Source organism: Ruditapes philippinarum, unplaced genomic scaffold (genome assembly GCF_026571515.1).
Source record: "Ruditapes philippinarum isolate M1 unplaced genomic scaffold, ASM2657151v2 ctg469_1_1_1_1, whole genome shotgun sequence".
NCBI lineage: Eukaryota > Metazoa > Mollusca > Bivalvia > Venerida > Veneridae > Ruditapes > Ruditapes philippinarum.
Genome location: NW_026865399.1, coordinates 114,991 through 129,359, shown reverse-complemented (window position 1 = coordinate 129,359; position 14,369 = coordinate 114,991).

Genomic DNA, 14,369 nt, shown 5'->3' with positions numbered 1-14,369 from the left:
ACTAATAACAACGATGTACCACGATAAAGATAAAAATAATAATTAAATGACTGTCTTAGAAAAATAGAAATAAATGTTGTATCATAATATAATTTATTCACAGCAGTAAAAAACAGTCACGAATAGCACTTCCTTTTCTCCAAAGAATATTATGTCAGTTTTTGACCCACACCCCTATGTCTCAATATTTGGAAACAATAAATCGGTCTTTGGAATATGGCAGAAATATATGAGTTCAATTTTCTGTAATAAAAAACTACAGTTCTCATATTGTAATCAATATAGAAGGGTACCAAAACATGTTTTGTGGCGTTTAATTGATCGGATCTTTCCGGTTTACAGACAAAACATCCAATTTTGTGATCATATTATGCACAATTAGCGGTTTTAAGTTTTCACGAATAAGACAAAAGGCGTCCGAAAAGCAATCACGGTGATCGTAAGTCAATCACGATCATGAGAATCACACGTTGAAAGTGAAACCTCTGACCTTCGCGTTTCCAGTTGATCGCAACAGTCTTCTGGCATGTCAAACTTATATCCCAGGGTTCCAAATTAATTGTTTGCATTGTGGCTTTATTGTCAGAATATTTGAATATTTCTATAACAAATTGCCCGCGTGCAGTGAAGAGAAACTTCCCCTGATTTATGACTGTTCATAATGCTAGATATATGCTCGCATTCCTTCTCCAACATTTCCGCTATAGAACCCTTAATGTCTCAGAAATCACGGTTCGTTTCCAAGACTTTTTGTTTTGTTTTAAGCTTTAAAATTTTAGAAATGGTAAATAGCATTCTACTAAATTTTAAATGTCAGACACGTCATCACACGCGAGGAGAATCTAGATATATCACATCAAGCTCTCCGGAGGTTTTCTTAAAATATAGGACACCATAATAAAACACAAAAATAATAATGTCGATGTTGCATGATGGGACATTGCAAACGGTTACAACGATACGAAAATCTCAATCGAACTATAGACGAATCAAACATGCCCAACAATTATTAAGAACTTGTCCGGTATAAAATCGGCCAGCTGTGTGAGTGAGTATGCATGCCTGCAACGAACAAGGAATTCATTGTTTAAAATATGTTTGAAGATACTGAAAAAAAGATAACGTTTTTCTTTTTTACTGATTGTTAACATCATCATGCACGCCATGTTAATGCTAAAATTGCAATGTTTGCAACATCATGCCTAATCTATATGTGCCGATAAAAGTTCATAAGTTATTTTGAACGGGGTATAAATTATAATTACACCGTTTAGGCGCCTCTTAACTTTTGTAAATCTTTTACTAGACTGTAAATTAATGGACGAATTTTATATACGGTATACAATCTACACGTTATCATAAAATGTATTATTTATTTATCTCTCTATCAAAATGTGTTTAAGATTCCTATCGTTAAGTGAATTAAGGGAGAAAATCAGATTTTATCACAATTTGAATTATAAACACCTTTTTGTGTAACTAACAATGTTTTATTCCACCCAGGTGCGAATAAAGAGGAAAATGACTTTCTATTAATTTTTTAATACTATCATTTCATCGTCGTCTTAACTACCTCGTCTTTTCTGATCATAAATCATTTGTTTTCTATAATATTGCGCTCGAAAACTATAACACGATAAAACCCAACGTCATTACAACGCCATATCTCGAACAATCAAAATATTAAAAGCGACCACAAAAAATGAAAATCTGAATTTTACCTTGCTCATAAAAGGGGACGTGCTAACAAATCTTGACTAATCTTTTAAGAAATCTGATACACTTGTAACCATCATGTTTTAGCCTCGGTCTTCACTCCACATCCCCTTGTGAGTTATAACCCTATGATATGTGATAGCCCTTTGTCATTACAGAATTTACATATTCAGTTTCGGACCTTTCATGTAATATAGACACGGGCTGTGAGCTTTAGAGACGTAGATTCTATAAAAAAAAATCACCTCCATTCTGTTCTCTTTTTTTGACATGCGCGAACTGCACTTAATCACAGACATGTATTCGTATGCAAGGCGGGAATTAAGCGTTTTTTACGGAGACTAAATCCGTTTTCTTGTGTTTTCTCAAATCATTCTTTCATATAAATGCTAATCTATAATTTAATAAAACGTGTAAATGACGTGCAACATATTAACTAAATTCATAATATAGAAAAAAAGACGATACAAAAAATGTACATGTATTTTTTCACGGCTCTCTTTTTCTGGAGCATAAGATGGTAGTTTCTAGCTCTGTAACACTTAAATAAGTTGTCTTAATTATACGAATGTCGGGTACATGTTTTATTTACAAAAAGTCACGTCAGTTTGAATCTCATTTTAGAATGAATATCTTTATAAGTATACATTTTGTTTTATCATTAATTAAAAGATAACTATTTCCTTCACTGTTCTTAGAATAAACAAAAATACCCTCAATTTCTTAAATTATTTGTTGAAATTTTCTAACTGAAATATTGAAAAAAGCATTTTGAACATGGATATTTTAAATCTACATTGAAGTATATAATAAAGTGCACGTGAAACATCCAAGTACTTTCATATACAGTATGACTGTTACATGGCGAATACAATAAGTCGCGCATGAACTTTCAGCAACTTTATAACTAGGACTTTATGTCGCAAAAAAGAACGACAGACCTGCTTTTAAACGTAACATATTAAACAATCTATTATACAATTTTCGTTTTTATGAAATGAAACCTCTTATTCTCAAAGACACCGCCGGCAGTGTGTTTTAGCATACCCGACAGTAGGCATCCGGTAGCTCTTAGGATTTTGAAAAGAGTTCATGTTTAAAACATATCTTTAATGGAACTATTTGTCGAGGATTTATGGCCATACACCATGTTTGTTTGTCATGTAAGGTTTTAGCCATTAACGAACCTTTTATACTTACACGGAGCAGAACAAGAAAAAACCTGGTCACGTAAATTCAAACATGGCCATTGTCCGCTCGACGTAAACCGCTTTTTAATTGTTAGATAATTGCTTTATAATTATTCTTATAATCTTTAAGTGGCATACAGAAAATAACAGAAGCAGAAAATTAACTAAAAGCATGTTTAGCATTAATATCGATAGCGTTATGCTGATTAAATCAACAACCGGAAGTGCAACTTGTGAGTTCTGCGGAATAATACAAAATGGCTTACGTAAAGAATTGACGATCGGATTAGCGATTTTGTTGTTGATTGTTGTTTTTGCCGTTAGGTGATCTATGAACGTGCTCCTTAATTACAAATTTTTTAATCTTGAATATTTTCTTCAATAGAGTGTTTAGATTTTGGTAATATTCAGATAAAGAAATACAATATCCCCGTGCGTGTTTTTCTTCAGATCCATAAATATTCATTATAAAAACCTTTTAATTTCATAAAAAAAGTTTCTGAATCGCTTAAAAGCTTCTAGTTCTGTATAATTTCGAACTGTTGAGTTTACAGAGTTCGACATAAGGAAAATACATGAGTCAAGTTTGTATGTTTGATGTAATGTCACATGTTAAAATATATTAGCTAGTTTGTATTTGAAATATATACGTATTGAACAAATTATCCAAATTCATACAATAAAAAATGAATGCTTATATTCTTGAAAATTAATGCAATAGATTGTTGTATAAATATTGTCATTTACATGTCTTGAGATACAGATGACGACATAAGTATGAACGAGTTAAAAAAAAATCTTTCTACTTTTCGCAGACATTATTTATCACTTTTTTTAATAATTCATAAGCATGATAAGCACGTGATAAGATGTAAGAAATAGTCCGTTATGAATATAATATATTAGATGACTAACTTAAAATGTCTACAGGACAACATTTTGCCTAAAATACCACAACTTGTGACTGATTTGTTTGGAACTGTCCAGGACAAAAGCGAAATGGAAAATGTCCTCACTATCTTAAATCTACGCTGTATTAGGCACGACTATCTCGGCCATCAAACAAATTACGTCTTGGCGACAGTTGGCGCTTCTAAGAAATTACGAACGTCATCAAGGACGAATCCTTAAGACAATCGGAATGATTTTGTGATTACCGATAACACGCAAATATTTCCGCATCAGCGGACCTTGTCCGAACAGCCTACTGTCAAACTTTGGACTTGAAAAAATTGTAACATTGTTAGAGCTTAAAATTTATCATCAGGAGAATGAATGATTTGTTTGGACGTTTTACAGATATTTCTATAGTTTCTTTTATAATTATTATTATTATAATGTCTAATAATAAAGTTTTGAATCATTTGATTGAAATATATGTAGGTTCAATGTTTTAGTTAACATAAACAACAACAGCAACATCAGAGGAAAAAAATACACAAAAACCTAACTGCTTTGATCAACAGCAGAATGGTTTTCCAAATATGAAAAGAAATATGTTCTTGTGAAGTATTAAATCAAGAATATTATCATTGAAAAAATAAATATTTTGTCACGTACGTACAAAATTGTTCCTTTTTTTCTTCTTCAACCTTTTGACAACGAACAAATAACTTTAACAATCTTTTGAAATTTTGTTCCGTTCGAGAATCAGAAATAAGGTGTTGTTTTCAACAACCAGTGCATTTTTACTTTTGTTCAACGCGGCTCAAAATGTTACACACCTAAACAAGATGTCTTCACTTACACCTAAAATGAATGATTCCATATCGTTTGATGTGTACAGTGTTTGAAAAAGAGTTCGCACCTTTGTGCGTAAAACTGACTAATTTCAGCAATCATAACAGCGTAAGAAGTCGGCAAGTTCACCAGTCGTAGAAATGTTCAGTCGCCGGAAGAACCTTCTGTGCGATTATCACAACTCATCAATTTTTCCGGCACCGTGCCTCCCATAGCAACATGGACGCATAGTTGGTGATTGCAAATATTAAAATCAACATCGATTAGGCGTGAGAGAACGCTAGTAAGAAATGATTAAAAGCTTTTCTCTTGATGTACATACAGGATCAAACGAAATTAGAAATAAATAAAGTGGGTTTATGGAGTATTCATTATCCTACAACTGAAGACATCTTCTCGCCCTAGGATTCCATCTACTCTGATTACACCGATTGTTTTCTAATTTCTGTATGTCTTTTCCCCTGACAGGAGATTTCCTACTGACGACAACGACGACGCTATCACAGCAGTCGTCTGTGACAAAACTCTATCTCTGCAAAAGACAAAATCTAATAGAATACATATAACAGACTACATATGTGTTTATCATCTTCTATTTCCACTTTCAAAATATAAGATAAAAAAGCTATCTGCTATAAGGATTAGGCTAAATTTTCCATCAGAATTCAGATTTAAATATTTTCATATAAAAGTAATAAACATAGCATAAAATCATAACGACTTAACTTTGTCCAGTGTTTGTCTTCCTTGGAAATGTTGCTTTAAGCTGTTGCATCCTGGGACAGTGTCTGTATACAAATTGAAATTCAGACAGAATAATAGTTGAACAAGTATTGAAAAGAATTAATACAATTTAAATAATTTCAGTCAATGTATCGAAATTTTGAGGTAATTATCCCTGGTCAAAGACTTCATTAACAGATATCCACGTGTCTTGACACCACGGTATTATTAAGACATAATGCATAATTTAGAAGTGTTTGGATTTAGTATTCATGTAATTCATGTTATTTCGCGACAAAATTTGTAATTACTTCCCGCGAAAAATCGTATGCAGATGAAGGAATATAGTCAGAATAATTCCGAGCTCTATTTAAATCTGCACATATCATATGAGAATTTTAGATTTATTATTCGTTGGCATAGTCAAATTTCTATAATAACCCGATCAGATGTATAATGTCCTAGGGTTTATACATAAAAGAAATGACAAAATTCTTCAGATGAAGTTTCCAGCTCGGGGAAGCTTGGTCAGTTACTTGCTTAGTTTGGCTAAAATCCCGTTGAAATCTTCAAATTTGAGGAAATATGCTAGTTGGATATATAAAGTTCTATACTGCATTCTTTTTGTTTTGTGTGCCTATTTTTAAAATAAGAATAAGATATTTGATATGAATATATATTCAATCTTATCATACCAGATAAGACATTCTTGGATTATACTCACCATTACGATTAAGCGAAATTTTTTAGCAGCAAAAGAAAGTAGGAGAAGGTATTCGAATAAAACATTTCCCGCCAAAATATCACTGAGTACGAGGATTTGCGTTATGTGTCAGTGCTCATTTTTCGTTACTCGACAAACGACATGTAAGTTTATGGCACAATTTTTTATCATTATAAACGTAGTTTTCTTCAGTCATTGTGTAGAAAGCCCTGGAAACCTAAACGGGCGACCCACTTTAGCAGATTGTTGGTAATTTGATTGTTTTGAAGCCTCGTGCATTTTGACTGAGAAGTTCCTTCACTTGCAAGGTCAAGATCACCAAGTCTTTATAATACTTATACTTAGTCGAAGTCGCAAACCCTGGATTTGTATCGAAGTCGCAACACCTGGACTTGTAGTCACTTAACCTCTAAAACCGCTCTTCTCATTAGTATTTTAAGAAAACATTCACATTATCCTATGAAGATATTTATCATCAAGCATTTAGTATAATGAACATAGCAAGTATTGACGATAATGTGTTAATTTTTGAATGTACATGAATGTAACATATATCATATTACAGGTGTCAAACATTTTTGTATACAGTGTACTCTTTTGCAATGTACCGTTTTATTTCACATCCGCGCAGTCTGATCAGGTTCCATGCTGTTCGCTTACAAACTGTATTACATGTAGAGAAACTGATAGCAAACAGCATGGATCCTGATCAGACTGCGCGGAGCTTTGGTTTTGTCATGGCGCGGCTCATTTGAGGATTTCCTCCACCAGTACAACTGTAATGTCTCCGTGTTGGTGGAATTTACAACCCATATGGTGACAAAATATGGTCAAATTCACTACAGTAAGACATTTACAAATTTAATGAAAGTTCGATACACTCAAACATTTGTAATTTGTACTTAGTTTACGGCAATGCTTAGATTTGCGTAAATAATTTAATATAAAAATCTTTTGAGATATACATCTAGATTTTGGTCAATGACTTTTAAGTCTCCTCTGGCAGTTACATTTCTTTACACAAAATTAATTGTCGTGAATTTATTAATGAATGCTAGGTCACACAATTGCCGGTGCGTTCACCACATTAGAGTGTTTGTTCGGCCGTGCGTGCTGTTTCGGTGTTTTAACATACTGGACAAAGTGAAACATTAAAGTCAAAATTAAGCTTTGTTGTGTGAGAAAATTTGACACTTTGCTCAGGATTTTAACATAATTTTTAAATTTGTCATTATGTTTCGTGTGCTATATCACATGAGGACAGACACAGGTGTATATAACCATATTAGAGAACTGTAAATGCACTTTTAAAATTTAATTAAAAAAATAACACGTATAGCATTTAATAATTTATAAGCAATTAAGCGTGTCATAATGAGCATGTAATATAAATGTCCGGTGTTGCCTGTAAGACGAATATGTTCGGTGTTACTTATAACATAGATCTCTCTGGTGTTGCTTATAACATAGATCTCTCTGGTGTTGCTTATAACATAGATCTCTCTGGTGTTGCTTATAACATAGATCTCTCTGGTGTTGCTTATAACATAGATCTGTCCGGCGTTGCTTATAACATAGATCTGCCCGGCGTTGCTTATAACATAGATCTCTCTTGTGTTGCTTATAACATAGATCTGTCTGGTGTTGCTTATAACATAGATCTCTCTGGTGTTGCTTATAACATAGATCTCTCTGGTGTTGCTTATAACATAGATCTGTCTGGTGTTGCTTATAACATAGATCTGTCTGGTGTTGCTTATAACATAGATCTCTCTGGTGTTGCTTATAACATAGATCTGTCCGGTGTTGCTTATAACATAGATCTGCCCGGCGTTGCTTATAACATAGATCTGTCCGGTGTTGCTTACAACATAGATCTGCCCGGCGTTGCTTATAACATAGATCTGGCTTGTGTTGCTTATAACATAGATCTCTCCAGTGTTGCTTATAACACAGATCTGCCCAGCGTTGCTTATAACATAGGTCTGGCTTGTGTTGCTTATAACATAGATCTGTCCGGTGTTGCTTACAACATAGATCTGTCCGGCGTTGCTTATAACATAGATCTCTCTTGTGTTGCTTATAACATAGATCTGTCCGGTGTTGCTTACAACATAGATTTGCCCGGCGTTGCTTATAACATAGGTCTGGCTTGTGTTGCTTATAACATAGATCTCTCCAGTGTTGCTTATAACACAGATCTGTCCGGCGTTGCTTATAACATAGATCTCTCTGGTGTTGCTTATAACATAGATCTGTCCGGTGTTGCTTACAACATAGATCTGCCCGGCGTTGCTTATAACATAGGTCTGGCTTGTGTTGCTTATAACATAGATCTCTCCAGTGTTGCTTATAACACAGATCTGTCCGGCGTTGCTTATAACATAGATCTCTCTGGTGTTGCTTATAACATAGATCTGTCCGGTGTTGCTTACAACATAGATCTGCCCGGCGTTGCTTATAACAATAGGTCTGGCTTGTGTAGATCTCTCCAGTGTTGCTTATAACACAGATCTGCCCGGCGTTGCTTATAACATAGGTCTGGCTTGTGTTGCTTATAACATAGATCTCTCCAGTGTTGCTTACAACATATATCTGCCCGGCGTTGCTAATAACATAGGTCTGGCTTGTGTTGCTTATAACATAGATCTCTCTGGTGTTGCTTATAACATAGATCTGTCCGGTGTTGCTTATAACATAGATCTCTCTGATGTTGCTTATAACATAGATCTGTCCGGTGTTGCTTATAACATAGATTTCTCTATGGGCTTCACTAACTAAATGGGCTTCATTGCTTCAAGATACAGGATTTAATGAAATCTGTAAATGTTGATATTTTTTATTTCAATATTTAGTACAAGACTTACAGATATTTATATTAGCAATTGGTGACAAGATGTTAAAAGTAAAAGCTCATTCTCTTTGTTAAAAGAACTTAAAATTAAAAATAAATTTAAATTATCCAACGACATTAAATAAAATGCTTTGCTCGAAATAGAGAAATTCAATTGTAATTTAAATATATAGAGCCTAGCAGACATATAAACATTGTGAGATCGGAAAGACAATGTACATTTTGCAACCTAAACGATATAGAAGATGAAAACCATTTTGTTTTAATTTGTCCTGTGTACTCTGAGTTAAGAAAATTGTATAAACCAAGTTCTGATATCGATCTGTCGAAATGTTTAATATAGAACTGTCCGCAGTTGCTTATCGATCTGTCCAATTTTGCGCGAGGCGATCTCTTAAACAAATATTTGAACATTTTTGCATCTGTTTGAAACCAGGATATTCTTTAACGATCTGCAGTGTTTCGAACTTTGTTGCAATAGTTGTCCCTTTTAAAATTTACTAAAAAGTGTCAGGAATTAAATGATATAATCAGTGGCTTTTGAATACAAAAAAAATGAAACACTTCTGAAAGGTTTAGAATATTATTGGTCGAATTTCCGATTCCCCCGCATTGACACATATTAACGTGTTTACAAACTAAAATTTGACCACTGAAATGATTGTTTGCGGCCATTGCCCACCTATCATAGTCACTGTTCGTTTTTCAGTCAGTACATATACATTCAAAATTTACCCTAAAATGAGGAATAATTTTGTCCAGGTTAAAATTCGTTTTAAGATATATGAGTCGCGTCACGACAAAACCAACGTAATGCGTTTGCGACCAGCATGGATTCAGACCAGCCTGCGCATCCGCGCAGTCTGATCAGGATCCATGCTGTTCGCTATCAGTTTCTCTACTTATTATAGGGTTTGTAAGCGAACAGCATGGATCCTGATCAGACTGCACGGATGTGCAGGCTGGTCTGGATCCATGCTGGTCGCAAACCCATTATGTTGGTTTTGTCGTGACGCGGCTCATATAGCGTGGTTAGGGTTTTAATGTTACAATGTATAAAAATAACCTTTAAAACGATTAAATTTAATTCATTGCCGGTGATGTTTCTTGTATCCACTTATATTTAATAAGATTTTAATGTATATAATATGCAGTCTATCATTTACTTTTATCAAGACATTATAGAATATATGAGCCGCGTCACGACAAAACCAACATAATGGGTTTGCGACCAGCATGGATCCAGACCAGCCTGCGCATCTGCGCAGTCTGATCAGGATTGATGCTGTTCGCTTACAAACCCTATAACTAGTAGAGAAACTGAAAGCGAACAGCGTGGATCCTGATCAGACTGCGCGGATGCGCAGGCTGGTCTGGATCCATGCTGGTCGCAAACGCATTATGTTGGTTTTGTCGTGACACGGCTCATATCATATTAAAACGTCACAAGCCTTATATCTGATTTTCATTTCCACCTAGTTAAGTATTTTAGATGTTTATAAGGCATCGTATAACAACCTGAAAAACCAGAATTTCTAGATACATGTATATAAGGACAATTTTGATAAGCGTTGCACTTTTCTCCTTGCCCTATATATCAAAATATGAATTGTATATGCTTGTTAATCTTTCTAGGGTACATCCGCTATTTCAGGCACTAAGAGAAAAGTATGCTGGCTCGCAAATAGGCTGGCTGGGCTATGATACATCAATTATTTGTGAAAGTTAGTAAGTTGACACGGTTTTAAAACCTATTGAGAAATATCTAAGCAGATTTTCTAAGAGTAAATCATCACGGGCCTGTTACAACATGTAAGTTTCATGTTTGTTACTTGACACGCGCTCAGCTTTTTTGTTTAAGCAGGCTCCTTTGTTTAAAAGTGTTTAAAATTTCACGTGTGTCATCAACAAATAATGTTATATAGCCGAATGTAATACTTTTATCAGGTGGAGGGATCAAGACTTTCCGTTATCTTTGGACGCTGACAATTTTAATGCTTCTAACATTTTCCACACCATTAGTCTTAACAAATATTACTAGTGATTCGAAAGTGCGATAAATGTTATTTGCCCTGGTCTGTCCCAGTACCAGCTCATCTGTGACAGATGGTCTCTAATTTAGTCCCCGCCAAGAAGAGTAACTTCCCCTTCATTGCACGCGCCCTCTAGCAACACGCGCATCTTTTAAACAAGAATTTAATGAATCCTATAAAAGATAAAAATTGAAATAAGATCGCGTGAATATGATATAACACAATGGATGAAACATTATATTTCGAAACTTAGTGCAGAAATATATATCTGCAAACGAACGGACAAAACGTTTACTGCATTGCGTGATTTCTGCTCCCTGCTCGCGATAAAGAAGTAAGTAAGTAAATGTTTGTAAAATTACATCTGTGCTTAGAACAAACCAATATCTACAGATTTACATACGATGTCTATGTCCTCTAATATTTCAGTCTTTGATGTTAAATGAGATATGAATGTGTTTAGTCATTAACTTTGCAAAAAATGTCAGTTTACATCCCCCGCTCCGCATTCGTGCAGACTAACTTTTGGATAGAGTATAAGTAAATTACCAACGTTACGATCGTCCATTTACCCGAATTTCTTGTGTCTAATTTCTTTCCCTCACAGTCGCTATTACCGATGTAATTAGAAGCGACAAATAAACAGATAATGGATTCGAAATGACGTGCGACACGCGACAGTTTCACGAATTATAAACAAATTAACATGGTTTGTCTCCCTTGGGTGACGTTCTTTAAGACGGCAGTAACGTATAAATGTCCATTATCACTGGCGGATAAGGTCGGACTCTTTACCATGGCTTTTATTCCCAATATAGCCTGTGACATTATCAATACAAACTCTCCGGTCGAAAACTACAAAAATGTGGTGTTTTTTTCCTTCTTGTGCAACCGATGGCTTTGATAGAACAAGCATCATTCTTTCCATGACTTAGTGTTTAAAATTATTTTATAATCCAATAGAATTGCAGTATTTCAAATGAATCAAAACATAATTGCTTTGATAAAGCGACTAATCTAATTTTGTTAATGCTTACTTATAAATACTAACTTATACATATTGACTTTTCGTGGAAATTACAAATATATTAATACTACTATTCTCAAGTTTTAATGACAATAGCAATTGATAATCATTAATTATTCAAAAAACAGTAATTGTGAATCAATTATTTACTACTAAGATATTTTCTTCCGAACGTGAAATTATCATTAAACAAACCGTAACTGAAATGTTAACATGCTTAATTAAAGATACATCAATTAATACAATAATAGTATCAGAATGACAGTAGAGTATACTGCATTTATATAGCGCTCTTTCCATTAAATAACTTTGAAATAATAATATAATATCAGTAACATGTTTCTATGTTTTGCGCCGATAATTGATATTTGAATGTTTTAGATATAAAGTTTGATAAAATCTGTTCATATTCGCTGACAGATGGTCAAAAGAAAAAATCCTTGGCTTTAAATAAAGCAATTAAAAGCACATTTTTGTATCAACAAGTTTTTATACATGTACATATATTTTATTATCAAAATATACGTAAAGAGCGTAATATGAACCATTTATAGTGGAATGAGGTGTTTTGTGAACTCGTACAGACAGACGGACAATTCTTCAGTTTAATGTCTTATGTTTAATAGTTTTAAGACCTTATCACTTTTTTTGTGGTCCACATTAAGGCTATTAATTCAATGGAGGTTTAAGCAGACTTATTAACTATTCTATACTCAAATTTACAATTTTCAACGTTTGGGCATTAAAATATTATCATAGTACACATTTTCTCAGCGATATTCGCCACTATTAAAAAATATTTTGGTAAAGAAATGTTGTTTATGATTAATAAACGTACACTATTTTAAGACATCAAAACACAGCATATATTGCTAGCAAAATGTCTAATGATACTGCAAAAAATAGTTGTAAAACAAGTAAAAAGTTATTTAAAATAAACATTTATAGAGGAAGGGCAGGACTTAAAACATGTGTTCGAATCTGCCATATTATACTCGTACGTACCATCTTGTTATTTTTCTAATGTCCGCAATATCCAAAATTACTCTTAATGAAATATTGTAATTCTTAGAATATTTGATCTAAATATTCCTGTGCTGACTTTAAGTACAGAGAAACGGAAGAGTGGATGAGATAATAATGTGTGGAATTATATAACTGCATCTGGACTTGTAGTATTTTTGTTATTAAATTGATTACTAGTACCTATAATTTAACAAAGATAATCCTAAATGTAAAATTAAAAAACTACAACAACAAATCATAAACGAAAATACAACAAACAAAGCACAGTGTTGGGGGAAATGATTGCCCTTAAACTTCATGTCTATGTCTGCACCAGCTCTGTATAAGAGAGACAGCATCTCGGAACGACCCGCCATAATTGTTTTATGAGGTTCTAATAGTAGATAATTATCAGGAATTAGTCGTCCTACAGCTTGAAGAGACCCGCCGTCTTGGGATTTGAACATTTAGATAATGATATTAACTATGATACCAAGATGTTTGAAGACTAGCGGGACATTATCAACTTTCATATGAGGAGAGTTAGATCTGTTAGCGTCTTAAATATCCGTGACTATCTACTGTTAATTTACAGTCTATGGTAAATTATCCAAGTTGCTATAACGATAATTTCACTGGTTGTTGGGACATGTTAGTTGAAGAGATATAGATAGACTTCATCAATGTATTTTGATATGTATTTTCCAAACTCATTACATATTTTTCCTGCTTTTCCATTACAATATAATACAGTATTAAGTTAAAAAAAATAAACAACTTCGTGTTCTTAAAAACATATTTGCGCCTTGTAACGTATATACATTGAGTTTCAAAGTATTATATTGTTTATTCAAATGTTGATAACTATGAAAATGACTTATATCAAAGCAAAAGCACACTGAGTTGGGCAACATTTTTTTTTCCAAAACTAGACCATTAGTAATCATAATTTTGCATTAAACATTTACAATGCTAAATATTAGAATATACACGACATTAAGTTAAATGAAACAAGAAAACTATGTAACATATACAAACAGTATTTCCTAGGATTAACATACTTTATGGCATACTTTAAAGTGTTTAAAAAACAACTGACAAGATATCATGTTTAATTTAATTATACACCATTTTTTTCTAAAATCTGTGACACAGTTTTACAAAACTAGATTTAAAACATGTTATAAAACCATGCTGTAACCTTAATTGACTTATCTGTACCAGATATGAAACCTTTGTATCATTTTCAAAGATATTGTATCATATGAGCCGCGTCACGACAAAACCAACATAGTGCGTTTGCGACCAGCATGGATCCAGACCAGCCTGCGCATCCGCGCAGTCTGATCAGAATCCA